Source organism: Rhinolophus sinicus, linkage group LG12, assembly GCF_036562045.2.
Source record: "Rhinolophus sinicus isolate RSC01 linkage group LG12, ASM3656204v1, whole genome shotgun sequence".
In the NCBI taxonomy this organism is placed as follows: domain Eukaryota; kingdom Metazoa; phylum Chordata; class Mammalia; order Chiroptera; family Rhinolophidae; genus Rhinolophus; species Rhinolophus sinicus.
Window position 1 is genome coordinate 33,636,355 of NC_133761.1, and position 15,980 is coordinate 33,652,334.

At 40.1% G+C, this 15,980-nt stretch overlaps 1 pseudogene; it reads right to left on the reverse strand.

The window, feature by feature from the left end:
• Positions 1 to 2,060: 2,060 nt before the first annotated feature.
• On the reverse strand, positions 2,061 to 2,591 carry LOC109437403 (large ribosomal subunit protein eL18; annotated as a pseudogene).
• Positions 2,592 to 15,980: the final 13,389 nt, after the last annotated feature.

Sequence of the window (15,980 nt, forward strand, 5' to 3'; positions counted from 1 at the left end):
GAGGCTAGGAGGGGACAGCGTCAAGTTCCATCTTCCCTGAAGAGAATGTGGGCCGAGAGAAAGTGCCAAATGAGGGCAGTGAACTTATGGAGAGGTCAAGCAGATCCCTACGAGGCCTGACACCAGGAGCAAGCTTCAAGAACATAGACTGTTCCTGGTCTCTCAGCTTAAAATAGCAGAAAATGCAGGCTCACTAGGGGCGGGAGTCAAAAATAAAATTTCCAATACCATCTCCCTGGCCTAGTAAAAGACTCAATTTGTCTGCTTGGTTGTTTTTCTACTCTCTGAAAGCTCAGTAATATTTGACCAACCAGGCTACATCACCGTGGACACATGAACCGCCAGGCACATCCGTGCGCAGGACAACACAGGCATCCAGGATGCCTGACTCCATGGCCTCATTTCAGACAACAGGAAGGCCTCCCTTGATCTCTTACTTTCTCCAAAGCCCTCAGGGCTTGCTTTGCACATTTTTTGGACCTGTTCACTAGTGTATACATTTCCTTTAATGAGGATAAAGCCTTTTGTTCCCTAATTTGTTATAAGGGCAAAGATTCCATTGTCCCCAGGGAGAGGAAAAAGGTGATGTTCAAAAAGAGATAAAAATAATGTATGTGGTGTCCTTTGAGAAGGATGTTGGTAGCTGGAAGCAGGTGAGAAGGGGGCCCATAAGTACTCAGTGTTTGGGAACCCAGAGAAGGGCCACATGGCAAAAAGAGAAAGGAGCAGAAAAGCTGCTACCAAATGTTGCTTTCTTCACAATTTTCTCTAGGATTTGTCCTATTAATGGGCCTGAAATTTGTGGCTGCCGCATTTCTTCTAGAATAATGGAGCAAATATCTCAATTTTCAAAATAGGAAAAAAATATGAATTTTAGGAAATACTGGGATGAATTTTGATCTTCACCTAAATTCTGGAGCAGATTATTTGGTAGAGGTTTGTGAAACCCTTTCAAAAAAAAGTAATGATCTTGAGTTACAAGCAAACACTCAGGAATTTATAGCCTATAGCCAATTTCCTTCCAAGCAAGTGCTGTATGCAAAGGAGGCAATGAATAAATATTTGTTAAATAAATTAAAGCAGATTTTACGTGGTCAATAATTATAAAAATATAACCTAAAATGGGTAATTTAGAAATAAGAAAGAAAAAATCTGAGAGAAACAGAAAAAAATAGATAAACAAAGAAAGAAAAAACAAAAATAAATATTTTAGTATTTGGGCTCGTTGAACGATTTGCAAATGAACATGAGATTTAGCTCCAAAGCAAAAGAATAATTGTTAGACTCTTATTTTTATAACATTTGGCAAAAAAATCAAAGCAAAACAAACAAACACACAAAAAACATAGAATTGTGCCTGAATAGACATTTTTAATTTTTCTTCTGGCACTAAATTCTAGGTGAAATTTATTGCATGAAAATTGTATTTTACAAGGAACAGAAAGTAACACAATATGTTCCAATAGACACAGAACCATTCTTCAAATAGACCTTTTAATACTGATTCTGTATAAAAGCTGAAGACTTCCTATTGAATCATAACTCAGTTAAGACATTTTTGCAGGGAACTATGAAAATACAGACCAGATAAATTTCTTTAGAGACCCTAAAGGAAATAAATAAATACTGTGTCCTTTGGTGCAGCTCTCTCAAATATTAGACATAAAGATGAAGGTCTAGATCATATAACACTAACAGATGCCAGAAATGTCTATATTTTGTATTTGTGATGAGGGAGAGAGCTAAATACTTTAGATACCAGACATGCAAAGCAAAACCTTAGGAATTTGATTTAAAAAATTCCCACCTAGAGAAGTATTGTGGTACAGAAAAATAAGAGCTCAAGGTAATGTTCAGATAGATTAGGTTTTAAAACTTAGTTCAGCAATTACTACAAGACCACCTTGGCTGAGCTGCTTAATTTCTCCCAACCTTAGGATTCTATTTGCCAAAATGTGGAATACACACATACACACACACACACACACACACACACACACACACACACACATTTTTTGTCAGCATCTAAAAGCTTTTTAATAACAAGGCAGGATCTGGGGTTAGTTTTTGTAGTCAGGGCTGGCCCTTTGGCCTCTAGCATGCTCGAACTTCCGGCCCTTAGAACACATGTAGGGTTCGGTGTGGCTGTGCAGGATTACAGGGCCATGCCCAATGCCTGTACACCTTCCGGCCCTTGTGAGGACCAGAGCGCAGGACAGTGCCGGCGCTGGGGGGTCCAGAGCCAGCTGGTTGACGGCCCCGGCCTTGATGATGCAGCTCGGGCACGCTGCCCACACAAAGTGCACACACTTTCAGTTTGGGGACCTCCTGGTTGTGGTCCCTACAACCACAACAGTTTTGCCCTCTCGGCCAGGAAGCGTCATCTTCCGGATCACCCGGGAAAGGGACAAACGTGGCCGGCTGGTGAGACTCATGAACAATCTCTTCAGCACCACTTGGTTGAAGGTGAAGTTGGTTCGTCTGGCCAGAAACCTGTGTAGCTTGACCAACAGCCTTATGTAGATGTCCTGGTTCTTGGGCTCCTGGCGCCAAAACTTTCAGTCTTTGTTGTGACGGATGTTGACTCCCATGATCGCCCTTCCTGCTCCACTGGTTTGGCAAGAATAAATATATTTTATGTTAAGGTTGAGTGAAAATTAGATGACATAATGTGTTAGTTACTATTAGTTTCAGCTACAAGTAGCAAAACAACAAACAAAAACCCCAAATAAAACAAAACAGCAGTGACTCAAATAAGAAGATTATTTCTTGCTTATGTTCTAGGTACCAGGCTCCTTCTAGCTTGTAGCTAAGTGGCTTCCATGTTTCAGATCACTTCACAGTCCAAAATGGCTGCTGGAGCTTGAGCACTGCCTTCACATTTCAGCAGGCAGGCAGGATGCAGAAAGAGACAGGGACACATTACTTCCTTTTAAAAATATTTTTATTTATATCCCTTTGGCCAGAATTTTGTCACATGATCTCACCTAACTTGAAGGGAAACTAAGAAATACCATCTTTATTCAGGGAAGTCCAGTGCCAGATTTAACAACATCAAAAAATACAGGATACCCAGTTAAATTAGAATTTTGGATAAATAATAATTTTTTAGTATGTCTCATTCAGAATTTGAGATAATACTCTTAAGAAAATTTGTATTGTTTATCTGGAATTCAAATTTATCTGAGAGTCCTATATTTTATCTGGCAATGCTAGCCCAGTTAAAAACCAAGGGTCCCATTACTGGGAGGTAGGGGGAAAGAACAAATATTGGGGACAGCCAACAGTATCTGCCCCAGGGGCATGTATGAAAGTATGTTTCACAGAGTAGGTCTCCAATAATAATTGGTCTTCTCTCCCTTTTCCCAAGGAGGCAACACAATGCCAGAGGGCAGTCACACGGATAACTGCTAGTAGAACCAAAATTTGTTTTTGAAATAGAACTTTAAGGCTAGTTTAAGCACACAAAATCACATGCACTTGGTTAAGACATCAGAGATCTGTGCTCTATGCATAAAATGGACAATTTTGGCCTAAAAATTGTCCTTTTTAATCACAAAAATGCTCAGTCTCATCTCTGCAGAATGTTCATTTCTAAGCAGATCTGTAAGCTAGTGGACCCATCAACTGAGTTGGCTGAAAGGACTGAAGGGAAGCCTGCAGGGTGTGTATGTGATGGGGTATTCAGTCTGTTGCTTACCTACTCCATTGCAAATACTTTCACTGTAGCATAGCTCATGTGAGATTGTTCTTTCTGACTTTAGTTAAGCAAATGTTCTAGTTTCTTCTTAAGGCGACTCCAAGTTCCTGACCCTAAAACCATGTCATCGGTATAAGGGAAGAAGTCCCCAAATGCTGTGGCAGAGATAGCATAAGTTCATTTCAGTTAATAGTAGAAGTAAATTATTTGGGTTTAAGGTAAAATAAAGTGGAACTGGGACACAGTCATGTTTTACAACATGTAGAATTAGATTTGCTTTGTCAAAAGATTGTTCTTAGCAGTAATATAGTGTTACAGGTTTTGACAAAGAATTATTTTCCTGTAGTCCACTTTGAGAATGGCAAATTCATCTCATACTTAGGTTTTCAAATTGACTATAGCTCCTAAACTGGTTTTTCTGCTGCCACTCTGTTTGCTCTCCCGCCAAACCCATTCTTCACAGAGCAGCAAGAGTGATGATTATAACACATATCTTAGTACAAGTACCCTGCCTGAGACTGCCCATGGCTTCTTGTTCCTAAGCTATACCCCTTACCAGACTGAAAGGTCCTACCCAGTCTTTCTGTTTATTCTTTAACCACACTGTAGTGGGTTGAATGGTGGCTCCCAAAAGATATATCTGCATACTAATCCCTGGGACCTGTAAATATTACCTTAAATGGAAACAAAATGTAAGTATTACTTTATAAGGCAAAAATATGTGATTAAATTAAGGATCTAGACAGAAAGAAATTATCCTGGATTATCCAGGTGGGACTTAAATGCAATCACATGCAGTCTTATAGGACAGACACACAGAAAAGAAGATACATAGAGAAAAGGAGGAGGTAACGTGATCATGGAGGTAGAGATTGGAGTGATGTGGCCACAAGCCAAAGAATGCTGGAGCCACCAGAAGCTGGAAGAGTCAATGGACAGATTCGCCCCTAGAGCTTTCAGAGGGAATATGGCCCTGCCACCTTGATTATGGACTTCTGGCTTCCAGAAGTGTGAGAGAACACATTTATGTTGTTTCAAGCCACTCAATTTGTGGTAATTTGTTATAGCAGCCACAGGAAATGAAGACACTTGCCATTACTATTCCAAGCCTGCTGGCTCTTTTTGTCATTGAAGGCTCAGCTTAAATGCCACCTCCTCAGATGGGTCCCCCAATCAATCAAGTCTTAAGTCAACTCCCTTTAACTCCTCATTCATTCTTTGGGTGTTTCCAGAAGGAGGGAGTGATGAAGCAATCACATGATACTACTAGAAAAAGTAAAATAAGTAACGAGAACTGAGGAAATGAGGCTCACAGAGGGAAAATAACTTGTCCATGTGGCATACTAAGTGGAGGGACCAGGGACTGAATCCATGCCATCTGACTCTAGAGCTTGTGCCCTTTTTCACCAAGCTGTACTGCTTTTCAGCTGATACTGCCAAAGGTTGTTTAAGCAGCATAGGGTATATTCTGTTATCCTTAAACATACTTAGAAAATTGCAGAAGCCCTTGCTGCATTCTATCCCTCTTACCTTCCTCTCCAACAATCTCATCCCTCCTGTCATGCCTTTATACAGAAGCAGAGGAAACAGAGGTGGGAAATGATCACTCACTTAAATCCACACAAGATAGCCACTGTGAAGGATGAAGACAGCAAAACAAGGCCGAAAGCTATTAAGCCATCAAAATGGATGGTATATAAGGTGCATAATTGGACATAGACCTATACCGTGGTCTGCCACTTAGCAACGGTGATTAAATAAAGGTTGTAAATGTGTTTGATCTGGGCATTTTTCTCTTTGCTTCAGGTGACTCACCCTAATTATTCCTGGAGAAACTGTCTAAAGAAAAGCAGTATTCCTCATTCGGATTCCCCATGGGTGACTGTATGACAGAGCCATTGTCCATTTTGGCATTCCCGTGTCAAAGTTAACAGATGTTTTGCAGATATCAAGCTCAGATGAACGGCAAATTGAGTCCATAGGATGTATATATATATATATTTGTAACATGAGGGACAACAAGATGGCCTTGGGAGCAGGGTCAATGTCAACGTTTAGAGGAATGAGTTACCATGTATGCAGAGATGACCCATAATTTTCATAGGCTATTACTTTTAATGAGGGGACATATATATTTTTTTAATTTATTGTGGTGACAATTGTTAGTAAAATTACATAGATTTCAGGTGTACAATTCTGTATTACATCATCTATAAATCCCATTGTGTGTTCACCACCCAGAGTCAGTTCTCCTTCCATCACCATATATTTGATCCCCCTTTACTCTCATCTCCCACCCCCAATCCCCCTTACCCTCTGGTAACCACCAAACTATTGTCTGTGTCTATGAGTTTTTGTTTCTCATTTCTTTGTCTTGTTCTTTTGTTGTTTTTGGTTTATATACTACATATCGTTGAAATCATATGGTTCTCTGCTTTTTCTGTCTGACTTATTTCGCTTAGCTTTATAATCTCAAGATCCATCCATGTTGTCACAAATGTTCCTATATCATCTTTTCTTACCACCGAGTAGTATTCCATTGTGTATATATACCACAACTTCTTTATCCATTCATCTATCGAAGGACATTTTGGTTGTTTCCATGTCTTGGCCACCGTAAACAAAGCTGCAATGAACATTGGACCACACGTGTCTTTATGGATAAACGTTTTCAGATTTTTTGGGTAGATACCCAGGAGAGGGATTGCTGGGTCCATATGGTAATTCTATTCGTAATTCTTTGAGGAACCTCCACACTGCCTTCCATAACGGCTGCACCAGTCTGCATTCCCACCAACAGTGTATGAGGGTTCCTTTTTCTCCACAGCCTCTCCAACATTTGTTACTATTTGTCTTGTTGATGATAGCCATTCTGACTGGGGTGAGGTGATATCTCATTGTGGTTTTGATTTGCATTTCTCTGATGATTAGTGATGTTGAGCATTTTTTCATATGTCTATTTGCCATTTGTATGTCCTCTTTGGAGAAATGTCTCTTTAAGTCCTCTGCCCATTTTTCAATTGGGTTGTTTGTTTTTTTGTTGTTGAGTTTCATGAGTTCCTTGTATATTTTGGATATTAGACCCTTATCAGAGGCACAGTTTGCAAAAATCTTCTCCCATTCAGTTGGTGGCCTCTTTATTTTGTCGATGGTTTCTTTTGCTGTGCAGAAGCTTTTAAGTTTCATATAGTCCCATTCATTTATTTTAGCTTTTACTTCCATTGCCTTTGGAGTCAAATTCATAAAATGCTCTTTGACCCCAAGGTTCATAAGTTTAGTACCTATGTTTTCTTCTATGCAGTTTATTATGTCAGGTCTTATGCTCAGTTGTGTCCGGAACAGCAATTCTGGAGAAGCCTAAAGGAGAAGTCTGGGAAAGCGCGACCTGTGTCCCTCCAGGACTTCATGCAGCCGCTTGAGGCTGACTCCTTTCAGCTTGATTAAGGGTGGATCCAAGGTACCTGGTCAGAGGGGACTAGAAGGGACCAGAGGCCCCACGTGGAACTGTCCATACATTGATCCTCTTCTAATATGCAGAATGTTTTGGCCCTAGTTGACACTGACGCAGACTGCAGTCTTGTTTATGGGAACCCAGAACGGTTCCCCGGACCAGCAATCTGCATTGATGGCTATGGGGGAAAGACTGTGACTATGAAAACTGTTTCCTTACCACTGGGTATAGGAAGGCTTCTCCCTCGTACCTACAAGGTTTATATCTCCCCCGTTCCGGAGTATATTCTAGGGGTGGACGTGCTACATGGCCTCAGCTTACAGACATCAGTAGGAGAGTTACATCTCTGGATCCGGATGGTGAAAGCGGTGACATGCGGGTATGCTCATCACCCTCCTCAAGTGTTGCCACAGCCCTGGCGCGTTGTTACAGTGCGACAGTACCGCCTGCCAAGAGGGTAGGAGGAGACTGGTGGTACCTTAAGAAGTCCAGGAAATCTGGCTGTGCCCAGAAGGACTGGTGGTGCCCTGAGAAACCCTGGCTGTGCCCAGGATATTGCATTCACCTCCAGACTCCTCACACAGGGACCCTCACAGAAGACGCTTGTAGCGTAGATTGTGAGGCGAGACCCGGTAGGAGTGGAGTGTGGGGACAGAGCCCCAGAGAGCAGTTTCCAGGCTCTTGGCCTCATGTGGAGAGTTGCTGGCTAGGGTAGTAGGTAGCCGTCAGCTGAGGCTAGTCAGCCGTCAGCTGTAACCATTGAGCCATTGGCCACTAATATAACTGCCACGGCTACGTTGGGGAGTCGAGGAGAGTTGAGGAGAGTCGGTCCGTTGGCAACAAAGCGGACAGCAGGTCGCATGTCGTATGAACCCAGCCTCCAGTGGTATGACCCCAGTCATAGTGGTATTACTCCCCTACCTATGGCTCCATGGGTGTTCCCTGGGGTTTTTGGCCTCACCACATCCTGCGTTCTTATGTGGGGAGCGGGAACAGAGACCCCGCAGGCCGCCTCGCACGACAACTGCTTTCGCTGCATTTCAAAAATTTTGGTAGGGTGTATTTTCATTGTCATTTGTTTCTATGTGTCTTTTGATCTCTCCTTTAATTTCTTATTTGACCCAGTAATTCTTTAAAAGTATGTTGTTTAATCTCCATGTATTTGTGTTTTTTCCTGCTTTCTTTTTGCAGTTGATATCCAATTGCAAAGCCTTGTGATCAAAGAATATGCTTGGTGTGATTTCAATCTTCTTAAATTTGCTGAGACTGATTTTATATCCCAATATATGGTCTATCCTTGAGAATGTTCCGTGTACACTAGAAAAAAATGTATAGTCTGATGTTTTATGATGAAGTGCTCTATGTATGTCAATTATGTCCATTTCATCTAATGTGTCATTTAGGGCTGCTGTTTCGTTATTTATTTTCTGTTTGGATGATCTAGCCATAGCTGTCAATGATGTATTTAAGTCCCCTAGTATAATTGTATTTTGGTCAATTTCTCCCTTTAGTTCTGTTAGTAGTTGCTTGGTATATTTCAGTGCTCCCTGGTTGGGGGCATAAATATTGATGACTGTTATGTCTTCTTGTTGTATAGTCCCCTTCACCATTATGAAATGTCCATCTTTGTCTCTTGTTACCTTTTTCACCCTGAAGTCTGTTTCATCTGATATCAGTATGGCCACACCTGGCTTTCTCTAGATACCATTTGCTTGGAGTGTCAATTTCCACCCTTTCACTTTGAGTCTATGCTTGTCCTTGTAGCTGAGATGTGTCTCCTGGAGACAGCATATGGTTGGGTTTAGTTTTTTGATCCAATCTGCTACTCTGTGCCTTTTTATTGGTGAGTTCAGTCCATTTACATTTAGGGTGATTATTGATATGTGAGAATTTCCTGTCATTCTATCTTTTTATTATTTATTTATTTATTTATTTATTTAAAAGATTTTATTGGGGAAGGGGAACAGGACTTTATTGGGGAACAGTGTGTACTTCCAGGACTTTCTTCCGAGTCAAGTTGTTGTCCTTTCAATCTTAGTTGTGGAGGGTTCTGTTCAGCTTCAAGTTGTCCTTTCAGCCTTAGTTGTGGAGGGCGCAGCTCAGCTCCAGGTCCAGTTGCTGTTTTCTAGTTGCAGGGGGCACAGCCCACCATCCCTTGCGGGAGTCGTCAAACCGGCAACCTTGTGGTTGAGAGGACGCGCTCCAACCAACTGAGCCATCTGGGAGCTCAGCGGCAGCTCAGCTCAAGGTGCCGTGTTCAATTTTAGTTGCAGGGGGCGCTGCCCACCATCCCTTGCGGGACTCGAGGAATTGAACTGGCAACCTTGTGGTTGAGAGCCCACTGTCCCATGTGGGAATCGAACCGGCAGCCTTCGGAGTTAGGAGCACTGAGCTCTAACCGCCTGAGCCACCGGGCCGGCCCCTGTCATTCTATCTTTAGTTTTCTGGTACGGCTTTGTCTCCATTGTTTCTTTGCCTTTTTGTTGTTGTCTATTATTTCTGTGTGGTGGTATTCTATGATGTTTCCCTCTGTTTCTTCTTTCATTACAGTATATATTTCAGTTCTGGATTTTTTTTTTAGTGGTTACCCTTAAATTTATGTAAAAGAAAGTTTGATATCTACAGTATCACATTTTCTTCAGCACGCTTACTTTCTCCATTCCCATATTCCGGTTCAGGCCTTTATTCTCCCCCTTTTTATGTTTTGGTTCCACAAATTGTCCCTGTTGATGGTGGTGGAATAGCCTCCTTTAGTATTTCTTTCTTTTTTCTTTTTTTATTAGTTTCAGGTGCACAAGACAAAGTAATTCTTAGACGTTTATCATATACATCCCTTACACTGTGTGAACACCCATCCCCCCATCCACTATCCCTCTGACATCGCACAGAGCCATTACATTTCCACTATCTCCCAAGTGGGACACGTGTCCATCGGATACCCTACAAAATCTTTACAAAATTATTGATTACGTTCCCCAAATTAATTTTCAAAACCCCGTGGCCATATTGTGGTTACCGACTGTTTTCTAATCCCCTCATCTTCCCCCTTATCTCCACGCCCCTGCCCATTTATCAACCCTCAGTTTTTCCTCTATGTCTCCAAAACTGTTCCTGATTAGTTCATTCACTTATTCTTTGCTTTAGATTCTGCATATAAGTGAGATCATATGATATTTGTCTTTCTCTGTCTGACTTATTTCACTTAACATAATGTTCTCTAGGTCCATCCATGTTGTTGCAAATGGTAAGATTTCTTTCCTTTTTATGGCTGCGTAATACTCCATTGTATAAATGTATCACAGTTTTTTTAATCCAGTCGTCTACCGATGGGCGTTTCGGTTGTCTCCATGTCTTGGCTATTGTGTATAGTGCTGCAGTAAACATAGGGGTGCATATATTTTTCCGAATTAGCATTTTGGATTTCTCTGGATAGATACCGTGGAGTGGAATTGCTGGATCATAAGGTAGTTCCATTTTCAGATTTTTGAGATACCTCCATACTGTTTTCCATAGTGGCTGCTCCAATCTGCAATCCCACCAACAGTGCACAAGGGTTCCCTTTTCTCCACATCCGCGCCAGCACTTGTTGTTTGTTGATTTATTGATGATAGCCATTTTGACGGGTGAGGTGGTATCTCATTGTGGTTTTTATTTGCATTTCTCTGATGGTTAGTGAGGTTGAACATTTTTTCATATGTCTGTTTGCCATCTGTATGTCCTTTTTAGAAAAATGTCTCTTCATGTCCTCTGCCCATTTTTTAATTCGGTTGTTTGTTGTTTTGGAATTGAGTTGAGTGAGTTTTTTAATAAATTTGTGATATTAACCCCTTATCAATATATCATTGGCAAATATCTTTTCCCATTCAGTAGGATCCCTTTCTGTTTTATTGATGGTTTTCTTTGCTGTGAAAAAGCTTTTTAGTTTGATGTAATCCCACATGTTTATTTTTTCTCTTACTTCCCTTGAGCGAGGGGATACATCAGTAAAAATCTTACTCGGGGTAATGTCTGTGAAGTTTCTTCCTATATTTTCTTCTAGGAATTTTATGGTTTCAGATCTTACACTTAAGTCTTTAAGCCATTTTGAATTTATTTTTGTATATGGAGTAAGGAGGTGGTCCAGCTTCATTTTTTTGGATGTGTCTGTCCAGGTTTCGCAGCACCATTTATTGAATAGACTGTCTTTACCCCACTGTACATTCTTGCTTCCATTGTCGTAGATTAAATGGCCATATAGGCATGGATTTATTTCTGGACTCTATTCTGTTCCATTGATCTATGTGTCTCTTTTGATGCCAGTACCATGCTATTTTGATTACTGTAGACTTGTAGCATAATTTGATGTCAGGTATTGTTATATCTTCCACTTTGTTCTTATTTTTAAAGATTGCTGAGGCTATCCAGGGTCTTTTATGGACCCATATAAATTTTAGGATTATATGTTCTATTTCTGTGAAAAACGTCGTTGGTAGGTTGATCGGAATTGCATTGAATATGTATATTGCCTTAGGCAGTATGGACATTTTAACTATATTAATTCTTCCTATCCATGAACATGGTATGTGTTTCCATCTATTTATATCTTCTTTCATTTCTTTCTTCAGTGTTGTATAATTTTCATTTCTTTCTTCAGTGTTGTACAGAACTTTTACTCCTTTGGTTAAATTTATTCCCAGGTATTTTATAGTCTTTGGAGTAATTGTAAATGGGATTGCTTTTTAAATTTCTCCTTCTGATGTTTTATTATTGCTATACATGAATGCAACTGATTTCTGAATATTAATTTTGTATCCTGCTACTTTACTAAATTCATCTATCACCTCTAATAATTTTTTGGTGTAGTCTTTAGGGTTCTCTACATATAGTATCATGTCATCTGCATATAATGACAATTTTACTTCCTCCTTACCGATTTGGATGCCTTTTATTTCTTTTTCTTGTCTGATTGCTGTGGCTAGAACTTCCGGCACTATGTTGAATACAAGTGGAGAAAGTGGGCAAACTTGCCTTGTTCCTGATCTGAAGGGGAATGGTTTTAGCTTTTCCCCATTGAGTGTGATGTTAGTTGTGGGTTTATCATATATGGCCTTTATTATGTTGAAATATGATCCCTCTATTCCCACATTCTTAAGGGTTTTTATCATAAATGGCTACTGGATTTTATCAAATGCTTTTTCTGCATCTATTGATATGATCACGTGATTTTTATTTTTCATTGTATTAATGTGGTGTATCACATTAATTGATTTGCGGATGTTGAGTCACCGTTGCATACCAGGGATGAGTCCCACTTGATCATGGTGTATGAACTTTTTAATGTATTGCTGAATTCTGTTTGCAAATATTTTGTTGAGGGTTTTTGCATCTATGTTCATCAGAGATGTCAGCCTGTAGTTTTCTTTTTTTGTGGTGTCTTTGTCTGATTTTGGGATCAGGGTGATAGTGGCTTCGTAAAAAGTGTTTGGGAGACTTCCCTCCTTCTGGATTTTTTGGAAGAGCTTGAGGAGAATAGGTGATAATTTTTTTTTGAACGTTTTGTAAAATTCACCTGTAAAGCCATCTGGTCCAGGGCTTTTGTTTGTTGGGAGATTGTTGATTACTGATTCAATTTCCCTGGTTGCAATCAGTCTATTCAGGTTTTCTGTTTCTTCTTGAGTTAGCCTTGGAAGGTTGTACGCCTCTAGAAAATTGTCCATTTCTTCACATTGTCAAATTTGTTGGCATATAGTTGCTCATAGTAATTTCTTAAAATTTTTTGTATTTCTGCAATGTCTGTTGTCACTTCTCCTTTTTCATTTCTGATTTTATTAATTTGGGTCCTCTCACTCTTTTTTTTAATGAGTCTGGCTAAAGGTTTGTCAATTTTGTTTATCTTCTCTAAGAACCAACTCTTGGATTCACTGATCTTTTGTATTGTTTTTCTATCTCTATTTCATTTATTTACACTCTGATCTTTATTATCTCCTTCCTTGTACTCTGTTTGGGCTTATTTTGTTGTTCTTTTTCCAGATCCCTTAAGTGTGAAGATAAACTGTTGATTAGTGATGTTTCTTGTTTCTTTAGGTAGGGAGGGGTAGGCCTGCAATGCTATGAATTTCCCTCTTAGAACTGCTTTTGCAGCATCCCATAGATTTGGGATCATCGTGTTTTCATTTTCGTTTGTTGCGAGATATCTTTTGATTTCTTCCTTGATCTCCTGCTTGACACATTTATTATTTAGTAACATGTTTTTCAGCCTCCATGAATTGGTGTGTCTTTCCGTTTTTTTCCTGTAGTTCATTTCTAATTTCATAGCACTGTGGTCAGAGAAGACAATTGGTATGATTTCAATTTTCTTACATTTATCAAGACTTGTTTTGTGGCCTAACATATGGTCTATCTTGGAAAATGTTCCATGTGCACTTGAGAAGTACATGTATTTTGCAGTATTGGGGTGAAATGCTCTGAAAATATCGATTAAATCCAAGTGGTCCAATGTGTCAGTTAAGGCCATTGTTTCCAGATTGATTTTCTGTCTGGAAGACCTGTCCCTTATTGTCAGAGGTGTGTTGAAGTCCCCTACTATGATAGTGTTACTGTTGATCTCTGTCTTTATGTCAGTCAATATCTGTTTTATGTATTTAGGTGCTCCTATGTTGGGTGCATAAATGTTTACTAGGGTTATGTCCTCTTGTCGGATCGATCCCTTTATTATTATGTAGTGCCCATCTTTGTCTTTTAATATGTTCTTCATTTTAAAGTCTATTTTGTCAGATATAAGTATTGCAACTCCAGCTTTTTTCTCATTTCCATTTGCATGAAATATCTTACTCCAACCCTTCACTTTCAGCCTGTGTGTGTCTTTTGATCTGAGGTGAGTCTCTTGTATACAGCATATACAAGGGTCTTGCTTTCTTATCCACTCAGCCACCCTATGTCTCTTGATTGGAGCATTTAATCCATTTACATTTAAAGTGATTATTGATAGGTACATAGTTATTGCCATTTTAAAATTTGTAGTTAGATTGTTTTCATCTTTCTTCTATTTACAGAAGTCCTTTTAGTATTTCTTGCAATGCTGGCTTGGTGGTAATAAATTCCTTTAGCTTATTCTTTTCTGGGAAGCTCTTTATCTCTCCATCAACTTTAAATGATAGCCTTGCTGGATAAAGCAATCTAGGTTGTAGGCCTTTGTTTTCCATCACTTTGAGAATCTCCTGCCACTCCCTCCTGGCCTTCAATGTTTCTGTAGAAAAGTCATTTGATAGTCTTATGGGAGTTCCCTTGTATGTAACCCTCTGTCTTTCTCTTGCTGCTTTTAGGATTCTCTCTTTGTCTTTAACCTTTGCCATTTTAACTATAATGTGTCTTGGTGTGGACCTGTTTGGTTTACCCTGGTTGGAATTCTCTGCACTTCCTGGGCTTGTATGTTGGTTTCCTTCATCAGGTTAGGGAAATTTGCACACATTATTACTTCAAATATGTTCTCAATCCCTTGCTTCCTCTCTTCACCTTGTGGTATTCCTATGATGTGCATGTTGTTGCGCTTGATGTTATCCCATAGGTCTCTTAAACCATCTTCATTGTTTTTTATTCGTTTTTCTTTCTATTGTTCTCTTTGGGTGATCTCTGCTAACTTGTCTTCTAAGTCGCTGATGCGATCCTCTGCTTCATCTAACCTGCTGTCAATTTCTTCAAGTGAGTTCTTTATTTCGGTTATTGTGTTCTTTAGTTCTAACTGGTTGTTTGTTATGATTTCTACATCCTTCCTTATGTCGTCTCTAAGCTCCTTAAACATTCTTATCATCAGTGTTCTGAACTCTGTCTCTGATAGGTTGGTTACCTCTGTTTCATTTGGTTCCTGTTCTGGAGGTTTCTTCTGTTCTTTTATTTGGGACATGTTTCTTTATTTCCCCATTCTGGCTGACTCTCTGTGTTTGCTTTGATGTATTAGGTAGATCCCCTAGAGTTGTTAGTTCTTGCTGGGTTATCTTATGTAGTATGTGTCCTTTATATTTGACTTGCACTACTTTGTTCTTCTCCTCTTCGTGTGCTCCAAAGGTGACTCTTGTGTTGTGTATATTGTCCTGTTAAAGAAGATCTTTTATTGCTTTTCGCTTGTGAGTAGGTGGGGTTAACTCCTAAGCTGGCTAGTTGTGAGACTTGGCTCTGCCCACAGCAGGGTGTTCTGCTGCATGAGGGTTGACCACTTAAATGTGGTTTGGCCTCTATAGGCCCTTGTGCCTGTAGACAATTCCCTCTGGGTGTGTCACTTGTAGGTCAAACCCAGTAGTACTCTGGTTTGGTCTAGAGTTGGCCTCTGGATATGTTGAATCTTGTGCCTCTTAAGCTCGGCCCTAGTAGGGCAATTTCAGAACAAAGCATATCACTAAGCACAACAACATCAACAGCAAAGAAAAAATCAAATACATTCACATGTCAAAACAACTGACAACCCACACTCAACACAGGCAAAGATATCAAAGATATATAAAGACAAAACAAAACAAAACAAAACAAAAAGCAGTGCCAGTCTTGACTTAAGCCCACCAAGTATTCTCCAGGTTGTCCTCTGCTGTACCAAAGAGTCCTCTGCGTATTGTGCAGGCAGAGCAGGTCACCTGGTGCCCAGAGTGACGTTGGGACTGCAGATTTAGATGCGTGGGGCTGAGGGGTCTGGATGGTAGTTTTTACAAAGTCAGTGCAGTTTCTGCCCTTGCCTGCACATATGCACACTGAGAGTAGCACCACCAGCCCTATGTCCAGTTCTCCTGAGTCTTAGGGCACTTCTTCCGTGTGTGTGTGTGTGTGTGTGTGTGTGTGTGTGTGGCAGGCGGGAGATTTCTGAGC